This window comes from Vicia villosa, unplaced genomic scaffold, assembly GCF_029867415.1.
Source record: "Vicia villosa cultivar HV-30 ecotype Madison, WI unplaced genomic scaffold, Vvil1.0 ctg.001304F_1_1, whole genome shotgun sequence".
Taxonomy (NCBI): Eukaryota; Viridiplantae; Streptophyta; class Magnoliopsida; order Fabales; family Fabaceae; genus Vicia; species Vicia villosa.
In genome coordinates, this window is record NW_026705567.1 from 72,968 (window position 1) to 87,261 (window position 14,294).

Sequence of the window (14,294 nt, forward strand, 5' to 3'; positions counted from 1 at the left end):
TGCAATGTTTCAGCGTTGCTGATGGACTGTGAAGTTGTTGTTTGAGCAGTGTTGCATAAAATGTCGATGTTGGATCGGTGATTAAGTGAAGGATTGCTGTATACCTTGCTGTAGGATTATTGATAAGTGATGGAAACAGTGGTAGAGGCTGTTGAAGTTGTTGAAACGTTCTGAATCGCGAGTAAGAGTTGGAAATGCGAAGAGATGAGTATGATTTCTGATCGTACCTGATCAGGAGAATCGTCAAGGCGCAATATCTGGCTTGAAGAGCAAGATGGGGGGGGGGGTACCTGCAAGGTTCTCCGATGCTTAAGTCAGTAGCTATCAGAGAATGAGGTTTAGAGTTAAGAATAGAATACCTGACCCTCTAGTGAAAGAGGGTATTTATAGCCCCCAGCGCTGGGCCAAGGTTCCCTAATTGGGCCAAATCCAACTGGAGGCCCACGTGCTAGGGAACTGCCAGAACGTCCCATGCTAGGGCTGAGTCAGCAGGAGACTCACGTTCCAGATGATCATAGCGTAGGGTTCGGAGGTGGTTGACCGAATCCCTCGCTGCGTGACGCGTGGTCTTCGTGCGTGGATAACTCCTTGACGGTTATCCAGTAAGTGGGCCCAAAGGTTTGGGCCTGCTCGGCCAGAGTCTTCGCGAAGGGCAGCCCTTATCTGTTGTCCAGTAATTGGGCCCAAGGGAATTGGGCCTGCTCGGCTGGTAACAAGTGTTGCACCCCAAAATTTGCCCATCTTAATTTTATTTCTAATTGGCTTATGCATCTCATAATCTCATCTATTAGGTCATTAACACATCATGCATTCATTAAGTATAATGTTGGTTCATTAAATTAGTGGTGGTGGATCAAAGGCATCGACTGGATCAGGGTTTATTTCCCTATGAATGCGTCCGTCAAAGTTTCTATTTAGACCAACTGGATTTGGTATTTCAGTATTCACTTACTAACCAAGGAGATTGTTTTTATGGAACTTGGACATAATTATTTGGTACACTACTTGAATTATAAGTCACAGTATAATATCGAATGAATTCACCTGAACAAAGATGGTAGCCTATGACAAGTCTTGTGAGATTGAGATTCTTATGGTGTTGGTTTGAAAAGGAAAAGATTTACAAGCACCTTTTGGTAATTGAAGCATTAGAAAAAAAGAGGAAGTTGAAATTCGATTAAAAAGGAAAGGAAGAGGTTGGTTCTGTCCGTTATAGTTTTTCAAGCCATATCATCCAATTGCTGCTACTATACATACACAGAAAAGTATTACATAAACAAAAACAAAAAACCCACGCCTATTTCTAAAAGTTACACTTCAACCTCCAGTTTACAAAAGTCCGTTGCTGGTCCCATAATCTGCTTCAACCTTGATGCCGCCTCTCGTGTCGTTTCTTCTTCACGATATTCATCATATTAATACCAACTCCTTGCGTGCCTAAGACCATCCTCCTCTTCCAGCTTTCAAGCATAACCGCGGCCATGCCATCTTGCTGCAGCCATGCCGTACATGCCGTCAACGGTCCCAACCAAAACCTGCAACATTCCAAAAAAGAGAACATACACTCAGCATTCAATTCACGATCCCAAGTTAGACCAACAACCAAAACAGTTCAGCAAGCCAATTGAATCTAAACTAATAACCTCATCTACGCCTAACCGTACACTAAACCTGCAGCCTCTCCAACCAGTTCTATAAACAGAACCTAACTAAGTTAGAAGCACCCGACCAAAACTCACCAACTGATTTCCTAAACAGTTCCAAACATACAAAATTCAGCAAAATCATTTAACCACATAACTTTCCAATCAGTTACAACATAACTATAACTACCATCCATTTCTAAACTCTTTTAACAGAAATGTCCCTAACCATTCATAACTACTAACTTCCCTAACTACCTCTTAAACAATCCCTAAACCGTTTTGTAACTACCCTAACTAACTCATATAACTTCCTAACAACCTAGAACTACTCTAACAGAATCCCAAAGTCAGTTATTGATCCCTAACAAACTCATAACAGAAAGTTTCAAAAGAGAAAGGGAGAAAGAATTACCTATATATATTCATCAGCTTCTGAACTCTCGACTCCTCCACAATTTTCCACTTTTCCATTCATAATCTCTCAACTCATTCTTCTCCCACCAATCTCTCTGAACCTTCACTCTTCATCTCTTTCACATATCATCTTCAATCCTTTCCCAATTCTTCACATAACCACCATTCTTCAAAGCTCATTCTCCACCATCCTTTCATCCTCGCTTCAACTCACCTCCATCGATTCAACAGAGTATCATCTTAATGCTACTTCACCACCTTCAATCTCCATTGATAACCTGCAGAAAAATCACAATCAGCAAAACAGAAAATCCATCACACAATATCCGGATTCATCCAATCTCAAGAACTCACCACAATTCTGCAGAACTCGCCATCATCTCCCTCAATTCAATCTACCATAATCTTCAACTAACAACTATCATTCAACAACTTCGTTCATCATCTTGATTCTTCAATTGTGGCTCAATCTTCATCAAGCGATATCATCATCTTCGCTTTATCTTCAACCACAGCGACATTATCTTCACCTCGGCTTCTTATCGAGTCCTCGACATCATCAATCACCTTCATGCTTCGTCGACTCCGCAAATAACAAGACCGCAACGTGTTCAAAGAAGAAGAAAGATCGAAGAAAGTGAAATCGGAGAGGGAAGCAAGAAGAGATCGAAAGCGAGAGGGAGAAACTGAGGCGAAGAAGCGATGCCGGAGATAGGTGGACCGCGCCGTCGATTGCCTCGCCGCACCGTCACCGAGTGAGAATAGCGAGAGAACTCCAATAGTCGCAAGGTTTCGTTACCTAATCCCTATTCCTATTTCATTATTTCCTTTTATTAACATTGGAAAATTCTGATAATTAATTGATATTAATTATAATTAACATGAAAACCTTGCATTAATTAGGAAGAGATTAAGAATCTGGTCACGTTAATTTGGTCTAATGCCCTGATTAATTGAAATTGACAAATTATGATAGAAACATCTGGATCAAAACAATTCTCCATGGGCCAATGACTGCTAACCTCACCCCCTTTTGACCCACGTTATCATTGTTTGCTGAAGAAAATCTGTAACAAAAATAGTTTCTCTGGGCCAACACCAATGGGCCCTGCGCCCAGTTACTCTTCACCACCACTAATTTCCATATGCACCCTCCTGTTTACTTTTGTTTTCAATTAACAAATTTAGTGTTTTTACTTAGATTCTTTTATGTTTCTTTTAGGTAATAAATACTAATTTTTCCGCTAATTTTTAGACCCCAATACCAATTTTCGACACAAAAAATGTACATAAAAAATATTAGTTAGGCTAATTCTTCTTTTTGGCTTAGTTAGCATTCTTTTTCTTCATAAAAAATCATAGAAAATAGATAGTCCTTTAATCCATTTCGTGCCATATTTTGACTTGTTTCGTTTCACGTTTTTGTACTAATTTTGTATTATATTGTGAATCATTTTGTACTATTTTCAAGTCATGCTTTTAGTCATTTTTGTACCAATATTGTATCATGCTTATTTGTATTTTTTGCTTGTGACTTCACTTGTATGTTTCCTTTAAGATTTAGGACCTATAATCATAACATTAGGCTAGTTGTTCACTTTAGGCTAGTTTTCCTTCTTTTCCTTTTCAACTTTTAAAACATTAATAAAGGACGACGCGAATCATGCTAATGCCCTTTTTTAGTGTGAAAGAAATGATTGGGGCGTAGGCCCCGATGTATGTTCTTTCCCACTTAGCGGAAGAGAAATGATTGTGGCGTAGGCCTCGGTGTATTTCTTAACCGTTATTTAGAGAAACGATTGTGGCGTAGGCCTCGATGTGCATTCTCTAAATATTCAAAAATTGTATTTCATATAGAGAAACGATTGTGGCGTAGGCCTCGATGTGCATTCTCTAAATATTCAAAAACTCTCTTTTATGGCATGATTCAAGTCACAAATTAATTTCCCTTAAAAGACACCTAACCAAAAATATTTCAAAATATCTAATAAAGGCTCAGAGCTAATCAAAGTGAGGAAGTGATGCGATGCCTTGTAGTAGGTTTTCGTCCATCATGGAATTACACCTAAAAGACACAAACCAATTTTCTCTCTTCTCTCTCTTGCCTCCGAGGCATTCTTTCTCTTGCCTTCAGGGCATTCTTTCTCCTAATCGGACACGTTACTTCCGCTCCATTCCCAGCTTAAGACTCCAGAGGTCGAGCAGCGGAGTGTGAATGTAACTGTTCAACTAAAAAACACAAAAACAAACAAAAACTAAAGAGCCGAACTACGGCGCTCTGATTCCTGAAAAGGATACGTAGGCATTAGGTCGCGGGGCCTAAGCGAGCACAATTATTTATAAACCTTATTTTCCCCGTGTTTCTTTTTCTTTCATTTGCATGCATTCCCTTAGTAATTAAACTTTAGATTTATACACCCTTAGAATAGAACAAACATAGGTGGATACCATCGAGTACGATGGGCGTGAGGGGTGCTAGTACCTTCCCCTCGCGTAACCGACTTCCGTACCCTATCTCTGGTCGAAAGACCTTCTCTTATCCTTATTCCAGGTTTTCTGATATTCCTTTCCCTCTTTGGGATAAATATATTGGTGGCGACTCTGTTCATTTTCGCGAGCGTGCGACAGCTGGCGACTCTGCTGGGGACGTTAGACCTATTGCGGGTCCGTATTTAGCGAGTCGATCCTAGCCTTTGTTTGTTTGTCTGTTTTTTGGGTGTGCTTATATAGTGCTTATACTTCGCTTCATTTATTTTATGCTTGCATATCATGACTATTTATTGCTCGCATATCATGTTTATTTTCTCGCATTCTGGACTATATTATGGGTCCCCGTGGGGGCCACATATTTTATCTGTTTGCAGGATTGGGTGGGTTGTTTCTATGAGGTAAAAGGCCCAATACCCAGGCCAGAGTTGACACATAGGATACCTAGGATAGAGTGGATAGTCATGACGCCGATGAGATGTCAGGTCTTGTCTAGTGCGATCATGAGACCCACGCCCAGTCGAGGTTCAAATGGGGTATCATCGTTGGCATGTAGATGCAACAATGGTGGTATCTCAGGAGAACTGATAACGCTGGTTGCCATATTGACCTACCCTGACCTAGACTACACCCGTGAGTGGGGAGGGAATCATATTCTTAACAGGTACAGGTACATGTTCTGTTGGTGACTATTGGTCCTCCTGGTACTCAAAAGAACGTCGAACCTTTGATCCTGGAACATTTGACTTATACAGAAGCTATACATCAGTTATCTATCAGAATCAACGTCGAACCTCTGAATCTAGAGGATTCGACCACATTTGACTTATACAGAAGTTCTACATCAGTTATATATCAGAATCAACGTCGAACCTCTGAATCTGGAGGATTCGACCATCTTTGACTTATGCACAAGCTATTTATCCAGAAAGCAACGTCGAACCTCTGAATCTAGAGGATTCGACCATATCTTATTGACCATGAGAAGTTGTTATCCAAGAGGTCTTGATCCTTGATCCTGATTCCTACTACATTTGCATCATCATTAACACTTTGCATTCATGCATATGCATCCATGGTTACCAAGACTCTTACCACACTTCCTCTCCATCAGATCAGACAAGACAATTCCTCCACACCGATATCTGACAAGAGCTCACCGACAAAGAATCATGGGGAATTACAAAAAAAAATCAAGCTACTATCTAAGGACCCCACGCCTCCTCATGAGGGTACCTTCCACCAATGGACCATGAAGACTTCATGTTTGTCAGAGAACATTTCATTTGCATTAGAATAAGGCCAAGCTTGCCATTGTATAGATTTCTTTAGTATTTTCAATTGTATTACTTTTGTTGTTATCAAGTACTTCTCATTGTAAGAAATTCATTCTGTTTGAATAAATAAAAATAATGCAATATACATGTTTTTCTCAAATCATTTCATCTTTGTCATTATGTTCATTGATACTTTACTCATTTGTCTTAAGCAACTAAAAAAGGAGAATGATGAAAAATCAAAAACACATGAATCACTAATTTTATGCTTTTGGAACAAGACCCTGCTGACGATGTACAGGCATTGTTTCAATTCCTAAACACCGGAGTTATAAGGGAGTGAAACCCTCGTCAACCCCTTTGAGCCTAAGGAGTAGTAGTTTCTTTTCAAAAAGTACAAAACCCTCAATATTAACCAGGGGCAGGGTAGTCTTCAGTTAGTGTGACTGAGCGCTCAACTTTCAGGTATTCCATCAGAGGATCAATCATATTCCATCTCTCATAACAAAAGAAGAAGAGCACTATCCACAATGGATGTCTCTCATTCACTAAGAAGAAGGCAGTCACAACCTTTTCATCAAGACAATCACAAAAATCATACAACTTGTTCCTGAACGAGACAAAAAAAGAATGAAAAGAAAGTTATGAATCATGAAAAAAAAGGAAAAAAAAAAGAGCCCGCTAAGTCAAAAAAAAAAAGAGAAAGAAGGAAAAGCTTTGAAGCAATTGACTTAGGCAAAAATTAGGGCATATCCCGCTGGACAACGAACACCAAAATCAAAAGAAACTTTCTGTCCAGGCAAAAGTTAGGGAAAGCAAAAGAAAATAACAAGAACAAAAATCCTCCAAGGGACAAGTTGTTATAATCATCAATGAAAGCACTGAAGGGTGACTGCCACCTCCATCAAAGCCATAAAAGATCCTCATCCATCATAATCCTTCCTGAAAGGCGAATGCTCGGGTCGAACTAGCTGAACGTAGGACTGGAGAACATCACGAAGAAGGGGTGGGTTAAGTAGAACTTGAGCCTTTATCCTTTGTTTCTTAAACCGTGAACCCGGCCACGTTACAACCCTCGAAAGTCCTAATTGAAGTAGGGTTCGTTCCGAAAGCGTACAAACTGTAAAATCATGTCAAAACTGACTCCTATTGTTGTTGTGTCATTTGTGTTAGTATCAGTACAACATTTTGACAAATAAAACCTTTCTTTGAGATTAACATGTGCATTGCATTCTCATTATCTTTTTCAAAACAGAATTGTCTCTAACTTGAAGGTAAGTACTTGATACCAAGGAAAGTTCAACATTGAAATTCCATCGAGTAGTCTTGCATTGGCAAAAGTTGGTCATCCACTGAGCAAATACCTGAAGCATCCATTTGGTGGAATAGTTCCTTTCAATTTGGGGCATTCATTCCATGATCAATACTGGGGCAGACCATTTCAAATCTCCATGATTCAAGCATTATCAAAGTCCTATCTCAAGAGATCATACAAGTTGGGGCAGACTAGTAACAATTCATTTCTTCATCTTCAAGCAAGTGTCAGATATTGAGACAGGTGTCGAAGAGTCAAGCCAAACACCTCACCTTCACAAATTCTATCCTTCAAGCAATAACCTTCTTGCAAGGAGCCCTCCATTCACTCCTAGTATCATGGAAACAATCATTCCATTCATAATCATACATACATCATGCATATCATTGCATTTACGTTATCATTTCTCCCGCATGATCCAATCATCAATAAAGCAGGGGCATCCACCCTATCTTGAATCAAGCAGAGTTCAGAACTCCACCTAATCTATACCATACAAAGCAGAAACCCCAATCAATCAATACACTGCATATAGAATCCATAGCATTGCATCTCCAAAAGTGCATCAAATAAATCAAACATTTGCATATGAAGCATAAGCCAAGTTACTCGTCAGATGAGGTCCCTACAAGCAATCAATTGATATTCCACTGGATCACTCAAAGTTACCATTGTGGTGTCATCTCCCCAAGTCAATCATGTTCATCTTTCTTCAACCCAGAGTTGATGTTCTCGATTTCAACCCAGAGTTGGTTCTCCTTTCATCTTTTAACCCCGAGTTAATTATTCTTTCCCTCTCACCCAGAGTTGACGGATATTTCTTTTCTTCTTTCCCTCTCACCCAGAGTTGATGGTTATTCTTTTATCCTTTTCTCTCTCAACCCAGAGTTGATGGTTATCCCTTATTCGATCCAGAATTGATTTCTCTTTCCCACTCAACCCAGAGTTGACGGTTACCTTCTTCAACCCAGAGTTGATGTTTATCTCTTTCCCACTCACCCAGAGTTGACGGTCACCTTTTATTCAACCCAGAGTTGATGTTTGTCTTTTATTCAACCCAGAGTTGATGCCTATCTTTTTCCCACTCACCCAGAGTTGACGGTCACCTTTTATTCAACCCAGAGTTGATGTTTGTCTTTTATTCAACCCAGAGTTGATGCCTATCTTTTTCCCACTCACCCAGAGTTGACAGTTATCTTTTATTCAACCCAGAGTTGACCCCTTATCCTTTTTCCCACTCAACCCAGGGTTGATGGTTGTCTTGTCTCTTTTCCCTTTCGACCCAGAGTTGATAGTTATCTTTTACCTCTTCTACTCAACCCAGAGTTGACGGTCTTCTTTCCTGATTTTTTTCTCAACCCAGAGTTGACGATTTTCTTTCTTTATTTTCTTCTCAACCCAGAGTTGACGATCATCCCTAATTGCTCTTCTTTCCTTTTCTCAACCCAGAGTTGATATCCTCATCTTATCTTCGACCCAGAGTTGATGTTTTTCTTTCCATTCTCGATCCAGAATCGATGTTTATCTTGTATCTAACCCAGAGTTGACTTTTCTCCGTTCTTCAACCCAGAGTTGACCCACTTTTCTTCTTCAACTCAGAGTTGAATTCCATTTCATTTCTAACCCAGAGTTACTTCGTTCAATCCAGAATTGACGCAGTTTTCCTCAATAAATGACACTATCACTTTCCCCAGTGGATTCTATCTCTCATAAGGCAAATTTTCAGGTTCTCTTGATATTTAATCTTCTTCTACCTTGAATGTTCGAAAGGCTAGCGCCAATCTCACTTTCAAGTTTAAGACGATTAAATAGGGGCAGCTGTTGCACCCCAAAATTTGCCCATCTTAATTTTATTTCTAATTGGCTTATGCATCTCATAATCTCATCTATTAGGTCATTAACACATCATGCATTCATTAAGTATAATGTTGGTTCATTAAATTAGTGGTGGTGGATCAAAGGCATCGACTGGATCAGGGTTTATTTCCCTATGAATGCGTCCGTCAAAGTTTCTATTTAGACCAACTGGATTTGGTATTTCAGTATTCACTTACTAACCAAGGAGATTGTTTTTATGGAACTTGGACATAATTATTTGGTACACTACTTGAATTATAAGTCACAGTATAATATCGAATGAATTCACCTGAACAAAGATGGTAGCCTATGACAAGTCTTGTGAGATTGAGATTCTTATGGTGTTGGTTTGAAAAGGAAAAGATTTACAAGCACCTTTTGGTAATTGAAGCATTAGAAAAAAAGAGGAAGTTGAAATTCGATTAAAAAGGAAAGGAAGAGGTTGGTTCTGTCCGTTATAGTTTTTCAAGCCATATCATCCAATTGCTGCTACTATACATACACAGAAAAGTATTACATAAACAAAAACAAAAAACCCACGCCTATTTCTAAAAGTTACACTTCAACCTCCAGTTTACAAAAGTCCGTTGCTGGTCCCATAATCTGCTTCAACCTTGATGCCGCCTCTCGTGTCGTTTCTTCTTCACGATATTCATCATATTAATACCAACTCCTTGCGTGCCTAAGACCATCCTCCTCTTCCAGCTTTCAAGCATAACCGCGGCCATGCCATCTTGCTGCAGCCATGCCGTACATGCCGTCAACGGTCCCAACCAAAACCTGCAACATTCCAAAAAAGAGAACATACACTCAGCATTCAATTCACGATCCCAAGTTAGACCAACAACCAAAACAGTTCAGCAAGCCAATTGAATCTAAACTAATAACCTCATCTACGCCTAACCGTACACTAAACCTGCAGCCTCTCCAACCAGTTCTATAAACAGAACCTAACTAAGTTAGAAGCACCCGACCAAAACTCACCAACTGATTTCCTAAACAGTTCCAAACATACAAAATTCAGCAAAATCATTTAACCACATAACTTTCCAATCAGTTACAACATAACTATAACTACCATCCATTTCTAAACTCTTTTAACAGAAATGTCCCTAACCATTCATAACTACTAACTTCCCTAACTACCTCTTAAACAATCCCTAAACCGTTTTGTAACTACCCTAACTAACTCATATAACTTCCTAACAACCTAGAACTACTCTAACAGAATCCCAAAGTCAGTTATTGATCCCTAACAAACTCATAACAGAAAGTTTCAGAAGAGAAAGGGAGAAAGAATTACCTATATATATTCATCAGCTTCTGAACTCTCGACTCCTCCACAATTTTCCACTTTTCCATTCATAATCTCTCAACTCATTCTTCTCCCACCAATCTCTCTGAACCTTCACTCTTCATCTCTTTCACATATCATCTTCAATCCTTTCCCAATTCTTCACATAACCACCATTCTTCAAAGCTCATTCTCCACCATCCTTTCATCCTCGCTTCAACTCACCTCCATCGATTCAACAGAGTATCATCTTAATGCTACTTCACCACCTTCAATCTCCATTGATAACCTGCAGAAAAATCACAATCAGCAAAACAGAAAATCCATCACACAATATCCGGATTCATCCAATCTCAAGAACTCACCACAATTCTGCAGAACTCGCCATCATCTCCCTCAATTCAATCTACCATAATCTTCAACTAACAACTATCATTCAACAACTTCGTTCATCATCTTGATTCTTCAATTGTGGCTCAATCTTCATCAAGCGATATCATCATCTTCGCTTTATCTTCAACCACAGCGACATTATCTTCACCTCGGCTTCTTATCGAGTCCTCGACATCATCAATCACCTTCATGCTTCGTCGACTCCGCAAATAACAAGACCGCAACGTGTTCAAAGAAGAAGAAAGATCGAAGAAAGTGAAATCGGAGAGGGAAGCAAGAAGAGATCGAAAGCGAGAGGGAGAAACTGAGGCGAAGAAGCGATGCCGGAGATAGGTGGACCGCGCCGTCGATTGCCTCGCCGCACCGTCACCGAGTGAGAATAGCGAGAGAACTCCAATAGTCGCAAGGTTTCGTTACCTAATCCCTATTCCTATTTCATTATTTCCTTTTATTAACATTGGAAAATTCTGATAATTAATTGATATTAATTATAATTAACATGAAAACCTTGCATTAATTAGGAAGAGATTAAGAATCTGGTCACGTTAATTTGGTCTAATGCCCTGATTAATTGAAATTGACAAATTATGATAGAAACATCTGGATCAAAACAATTCTCCATGGGCCAATGACTGCTAACCTCACCCCCTTTTGACCCACGTTATCATTGTTTGCTGAAGAAAATCTGTAACAAAAATAGTTTCTCTGGGCCAACACCAATGGGCCCTGCGCCCAGTTACTCTTCACCACCACTAATTTCCATATGCACCCTCCTGTTTACTTTTGTTTTCAATTAACAAATTTAGTGTTTTTACTTAGATTCTTTTATGTTTCTTTTAGGTAATAAATACTAATTTTTCCGCTAATTTTTAGACCCCAATACCAATTTTCGACACAAAAAATGTACATAAAAAATATTAGTTAGGCTAATTCTTCTTTTTGGCTTAGTTAGCATTCTTTTTCTTCATAAAAAATCATAGAAAATAGATAGTCCTTTAATCCATTTCGTGCCATATTTTGACTTGTTTCGTTTCACGTTTTTGTACTAATTTTGTATTATATTGTGAATCATTTTGTACTATTTTCAAGTCATGCTTTTAGTCATTTTTGTACCAATATTGTATCATGCTTATTTGTATTTTTTGCTTGTGACTTCACTTGTATGTTTCCTTTAAGATTTAGGACCTATAATCATAACATTAGGCTAGTTGTTCACTTTAGGCTAGTTTTCCTTCTTTTCCTTTTCAACTTTTAAAACATTAATAAAGGACGACGCGAATCATGCTAATGCCCTTTTTTAGTGTGAAAGAAATGATTGGGGCGTAGGCCCCGATGTATGTTCTTTCCCACTTAGCGGAAGAGAAATGATTGTGGCGTAGGCCTCGGTGTATTTCTTAACCGTTATTTAGAGAAACGATTGTGGCGTAGGCCTCGATGTGCATTCTCTAAATATTCAAAAATTGTATTTCATATAGAGAAACGATTGTGGCGTAGGCCTCGATGTGCATTCTCTAAATATTCAAAAACTCTCTTTTATGGCATGATTCAAGTCACAAATTAATTTCCCTTAAAAGACACCTAACCAAAAATATTTCAAAATATCTAATAAAGGCTCAGAGCTAATCAAAGTGAGGAAGTGATGCGATGCCTTGTAGTAGGTTTTCGTCCATCATGGAATTACACCTAAAAGACACAAACCAATTTTCTCTCTTCTCTCTCTTGCCTCCGAGGCATTCTTTCTCTTGCCTTCAGGGCATTCTTTCTCCTAATCGGACACGTTACTTCCGCTCCATTCCCAGCTTAAGACTCCAGAGGTCGAGCAGCGGAGTGTGAATGTAACTGTTCAACTAAAAAACACAAAAACAAACAAAAACTAAAGAGCCGAACTACGGCGCTCTGATTCCTGAAAAGGATACGTAGGCATTAGGTCGCGGGGCCTAAGCGAGCACAATTATTTATAAACCTTATTTTCCCCGTGTTTCTTTTTCTTTCATTTGCATGCATTCCCTTAGTAATTAAACTTTAGATTTATACACCCTTAGAATAGAACAAACATAGGTGGATACCATCGAGTACGATGGGCGTGAGGGGTGCTAGTACCTTCCCCTCGCGTAACCGACTTCCGTACCCTATCTCTGGTCGAAAGACCTTCTCTTATCCTTATTCCAGGTTTTCTGATATTCCTTTCCCTCTTTGGGATAAATATATTGGTGGCGACTCTGTTCATTTTCGCGAGCGTGCGACAACAAGGGTTGGGCCTGCTCGGCCCAGACCAGAACAGGAGCCCCCCAAGTCATTAGCCTTATAAGGGTGATGACTTTAACGAGGAGGTTTAGCCGAGCACGGGCAACGATTCCAAGTCCTGGGTTCCTCAAGGGCTTTGTCGGCTGTTGTCCTCGGTTTTTAACCTTATTGGTTGTCGCTCGTCAGCGTGATTGACAGGTGTCAGCTGTACAGGCTGTAATCATTACTGCGCCGTTTCTAGGGGTGAAAGTAGACGGCGTCTTTTGGAGTTCTCAAGATCTTTGGGACGCGTGGCAGCTTTTCGTGGAGGGAGCCGTCTTTGGGGTGTAGGCAATGATGGCGTCTTCTAGGCTGCCTAGGCCATCATGACACCCTTTGGCCTTCTTTCCCTATATAAGGAGTGAGGAGGTCACTCATTTGGCACTTAACATTTTCCAAGCCTTCAAGATCCGCTCACTGCTCTCCTCCTCGTCTCGTTCATATCTTCTTCGCTTTCTCCAAGTAAGTTCCTCGTCTCCTTCATGTTTTTATTTAAGTTTTATGTGTTAGTTTTGAGTGAGGTGGGGACGATTGATGAGTATGACGAGCAACGTTTATGAATTAACCGAGTAATCCTAGAAGATAAGCGTTTCTCCCATGCGTTTGCCGAGCGAGTTTTGAGTGAACGGAGCTAGAACGTTTGAATGAGACGTCCAGCCTTTAGGATTACTAGGGAGTAGGATGAATGCCACGAGCAGTGGAGGTTGCATGTCTCGGTGATGACATGGGTTTGCCGACCTCCGCTGCGTGTGACGACTATGCTCTGAGGGCACTTTAGCTCGTCGGCCCTTTTCCTCGCCCTTTCACTTGACCTGCGGTGGAAGGGTGGATTTGACCAGTCGAATTCACGGTTTTCTCTGCTTTTCAGGTAAATGGCCGACGAGAACAAGGATGATGTTGTCTTCGATATTTCAGATGGGGACGAAGCCGTTGGCTCGCAAGAGGACATTCCCGTTGTCGAGACCTCCCCTCGGGCACTTGAAGAATGGGTGGCTGTTGCCCCGAGGATGATCGCATCGCGCTTCACAACGCGTCCTAAGGAAGCTTTTAATGTGATCGAGGATCTTGACCAGGATGAGGAGCCTTCTTGGGGCGCCTTTGTGCCTAAACCTCACCAGAGGATCTGCTCGAAATTCTCTTGTCCTCGTTTCGCAATGTATGAGTTCGTCTTTAAGGAGGCTGGACTCCGTCTCCCCTTCACTCTCTTGCAACGGAGTGTCTTCAGTTGGCTGCGCTTGTGCCCGTCTCAGCTTCACCCCAACGCTTTAGCGTTCTTAAGAGCTTTTGAAATCGTATGTGGGTACTTGGAGGTGGAAGCGACCCTGCCT

At 40.4% G+C, this 14,294-nt stretch overlaps 2 long non-coding RNA genes across 2 annotated transcripts; both read right to left on the reverse strand.

The window, feature by feature from the left end:
- Positions 1 to 1,148: 1,148 nt before the first annotated feature.
- On the reverse strand, positions 1,149 to 2,844 carry LOC131634480 (uncharacterized). The gene is made up of 3 exons (XR_009293549.1): positions 2,415 to 2,844; positions 2,059 to 2,338; positions 1,149 to 1,535 (listed from the first exon to the last, which is right to left on the reverse strand). It is a non-coding gene; the product is annotated as an uncharacterized LOC131634480 (long non-coding RNA).
- Positions 2,845 to 9,389: 6,545 nt separating this feature from the next.
- On the reverse strand, positions 9,390 to 11,085 carry LOC131634481 (uncharacterized). Its single transcript, XR_009293550.1, has 3 exons — positions 10,656 to 11,085; positions 10,300 to 10,579; positions 9,390 to 9,776 (listed from the first exon to the last, which is right to left on the reverse strand). It is a non-coding gene; the product is annotated as an uncharacterized LOC131634481 (long non-coding RNA).
- Between the last annotated feature and the right edge of the window lie 3,209 nt (positions 11,086 to 14,294).